Source organism: Pongo pygmaeus, chromosome 5, assembly GCF_028885625.2.
Source record: "Pongo pygmaeus isolate AG05252 chromosome 5, NHGRI_mPonPyg2-v2.0_pri, whole genome shotgun sequence".
Classification (NCBI taxonomy): Eukaryota; Metazoa; Chordata; class Mammalia; order Primates; family Hominidae; genus Pongo; species Pongo pygmaeus.
Window position 1 is genome coordinate 160,328,060 of NC_072378.2, and position 4,078 is coordinate 160,332,137.

Sequence of the window (4,078 nt, forward strand, 5' to 3'; positions counted from 1 at the left end):
ATTAATTTTTCAACCAGTGATAGCATTTTATGGCTGAATTTAATATTGACCTGTTAATGTGACATTTTCATGTTTCTGTTGAGTCTGCCTTGATGAATAACTCAGAGCACTTATTCTGTGGTACATAGAATCAGTATTTCTCATTTCTGGAATTGGATGCTTTATTTTCTGGTATGACTATGATAAGAGAGGTGATAGAGTGGCTTCTGCATCTAATTGGTTTGAATCCTGGTATTACACTTAACTGATTTGGGCAAATGTATCCTCGAGGCTCAATATTTTGTTTTGTTTTTCTCCCCTGTAAGAGCACTCACTACTATCTTAGCTCGGGCTGCTGTGAAACAAAAAACCCACAGACTGGGTGGTTTTACACGCTCATTCCTCACTGTTTTTGGAGGCTGGGAAGTCTAAAGATCACAGTGCCCCCTGATTGGTGCCCCAGTTTGGTTCCTGGTAGGAGTCCTCATACAGAGAGCGCAATAGATGTCAGTTTCCTTGGCTCCTCAGCTGTATTGGATACAACGGACTACTCCAGTTTTTGAGACACTTTTGCAAAACAATGTAAAGCCATTCCTTCTGACAACTTTCTTTCTCAGATGTTCCCTCTTCCATGAGTAGTTATGCCCTGTACTCAAATCATTGCCTGCTGCTCTATGTCACTGTCTTGGGAGTTCACCTATCCCTGTGGTTATAGTGAACACTTTCATAGTCCCAGGTAATGTCATTAACTGATCTGGACCCATCATGGGGTGGCTGTACTGAGGCAGTGTTGAGCTAGCCCCTAGTGGTAAGGAGCACACTGCTGACCTCCATCCTATGACAAATCCACTTTGGTGATTCACTGTTCCCCTCACGGAGACCAAGGAGGAATTTGCTACATGGTAGGTTGGTGAATCCAGCCTGTAGCAAAGACCTGGCTTGGACTCCTGCAACTCTTTATGAAACTTAACCAAGAATGATTGCATCTTACAGCGGGGGAAGATGCTGAGAAGGCCCCTTCAGGATAAACTGGCTCCATAGCACTGCTGTAATGGTGGCTCCTCATGAGTAAGCACTTGGAGATTTTTGTGGCTTCCTGCCCACTCACCCTGCTCACCAGTCCAGGTAGTTTATGATTTGAGCTCTAGATGTAATTTTATTTCATTTATTTATTTATTTATTTATTTAATTTATTCATTTTGAGACAGAGTTTCGCTCTTGTTGCCCAGGCTGGAGTGCAATGGCACAGTCTCGGCCCACCACAACCTCTGCCTCCCAGGTTCAAGCAATTCTCCTGCCTTAGCCTCCCTAGTAGCTGGGATTTACAGGCATGTGGCACCACGCCCAGCTAATTTTGTATTTTTAGTAGAGACAGAGTTTCTCCATGTTGGTCAGGCAGGTCTTGAACTCCCGACCTCAGGTGATCTGCCCGCCTCAGCCTCCCAAAGTGCTGGGATTACAGGCATGAGCCACCGCGCCCGGCCAAGACGTAATTTTAAAAATTATCTTCCAGTTGGCCAGGGGCGGTGGCTCACGCCTGTAATCCCAGCACTTTGGGAGGCCGAGGTGGGCGGATCACAAGGTCAGGAGTTGGAGACCAGCCTGACTAACATGGTGAAACCCCATCTTTACTAAAAATATAAAAATTAGCTGTGCATGGTGGCATGGGCCTGTAATCCCAGCTACTCGGGAGTCTGAGGCAGAAGAATCGCTTGAACCCGGGAGGTGGAGGTTGTGGTGAGCCGAGATCGCACCACTGCACTCCAGCCTGGGTGACAGAGCGAGACTCCGTCTCAAAAAAAAAAAAAAAAAATTCCTCTTCTTTCCTTCATTCATTATTCTTAGTCCCCGTCTATCCCATATGAGTAGGTAATCATATGAGTAGCTATAATGAGGACTCCTCAGGGAACAGATGCTGTTTGGCCACTCAACAGAAGCATGCAATTACCTTCTCAAGATTTGCTCCTAAACTTACTCTAGATAGAGCCTTCAGGCAGGAAACAATATATTCCTTGTCTCCAGAAGAATATATTCATACTCATTCAAATGTGCTAGGCACTGGCCATAAAGAATGTATTGGTGTTCATTCATAACTGCCTATAATGTGCTAGGAGCTGTGCATAAAGCATTGTAACAGGATCATCTTGCAAAGCTTATGTAGTCAGTAGAGGAGACAGATAAACTAGGAATTATATGGTAAGTTGAAAGAGGAAGTTAGGGGTAAGATGCTGCACCAAATGCAGGAGACTGCAAAGTTTTTCTGGAAGAAATGATGTTTAAGGGGAGTTTCAGAGGTAAATTTCTGGTTTGGTTAACAGAAGATAGTTACACTGCTCACTGAGATTACAGAAAAAACAGGCTGGAAGAGTTTGGTTTCAATATGTCAAATTTGATGTGCTTATAGGAAATTTTATTTATTTGAGACAGTTTCTGTTGCTCAGGCTGGAGTGCAGTGGTGTGATCTCGGCTCACTGAAACCTCTGCCTCCTAGGTTCAAGCGATTCTCCCATGTCAGCTTCCCCAGTAGCTGGGATTACAGGCGCACGCCACCACGCCCGGCTCATTTTTGTATTTTATGGTAGAAACGGGATATCACCATGCTGGCCAGGCTGGTCTCAAACTGCTGACCTCAAATGATCCGCCCTCCTCGGCCTCCGCAAGTGCTGGGATTACAGGTGTGAGCCAAAGTGGCCGACCTGATGTGCTTGTTAGAATTTAAATGAAGAGGGTCAGTCAGCTTAGGAGACGAGGTTAGATGTAAGGATTTCAGACTTGTCAGTATACAGGTGATGATTGATGCCATAGGAATGACTGGTATTACCCAGGGAGCTGGTGCAAAGTAGGAGCCTTGGGGAACATGTTAAGGGGATGTGAGAGTAAGCCCACAAAGACTCACAAGTGGCCAGGGGGTAAGGGGAAAATGGGATAGAATACAGCAAAAGCCATGGGAGGCATTCCTTGAATTCCTTGGACTCAGATATGTTAGGGGACAGAAAACACATTCAAGACAACTGAAAAGAAGAGACTTAAGTGTGCTGCTGAGTTCTTAGCAGGGGAGACAGCTGATTTCACCACTATTCCAGACCCTAAAGATTTCTCCTGAAATTGCACTGTTAGGTAATTTTTTTCCTTATTTATTGCCCCACCTCTGGGGCCTACACTCTATCTTCTCTGATTTATCTGACCCATCCGCATATCTCTGCAAAGTCTTAATGTAGGTTTCCAGGATTTAATGATTCTTTCAATCTACTTTAAAGTTCTTCAGGAAGATTCTCCAGGTCCGTCAACAGTTTTCCCCTTCATGACTTTGTGACAAAGCTTTCTTGTTCCACTATCCAGGTGTTCCCAACAAGTTGCTGTGATGGTGGCCCCTCACAAGCTTGCCTGGAAACCCTAGAAAGCTCAGAAAAATTATGAACTTTGCCCAGTAAGAGGCTGGGAAGTCAGAAAGCGTTTTAAACAAAACTGACCCCACTTGTTACATGCTCCTTTCACTGTCCAAACGTCAACCAAAGGAACTTTTCACCGTGGGACGCTAAGACGCTGCCGGCGTCCTCACCCGTTCACCGCCAGAGTTGATCTTAGAAGGCAGGGGGCTCGCACCGAGACGCTCCCAGCAAGCCCCTCACGCGAGCGAGTGACTGGCGCCAGGCGAAACGCATAGGACCTCCCGAAGCCGCCGAGAGCAAAAGGACCCATCAGAGCTGTGCTGAGACCCGCGGCGGGCCGGGCTCGCACTCGAGATTCTCGCCCGTGGGATTCCAGTCCTGAGCTGAACGAGAGATTAGTCTTTGTCACCCCCCCAGTCTTTACTGTTTCGAAAAACCCTAAGATTAAAAAAAAAAAAAAGCCCAAAACGTCAACTCGGGGAACTCCAACACTGGGGTGTCCAGAAACACTGGGGTCTTCAGGCGCTCTGTAAACGCGTCCAAGGTCCGCGGTTCTGCCCGCAACCCCAGACCCCGGCCTCACTTCCGCCCTGCGGCCCGCGCCCCGCGCGCCCCCACCCACCCCCGCTCCGGCCTTGCGCCTGCGCACAGTGGAATGCGCGGGGAGGTGGTGGGCGAGGGGCGGGGCTACCTCAGGTCCCGCCCGCGGC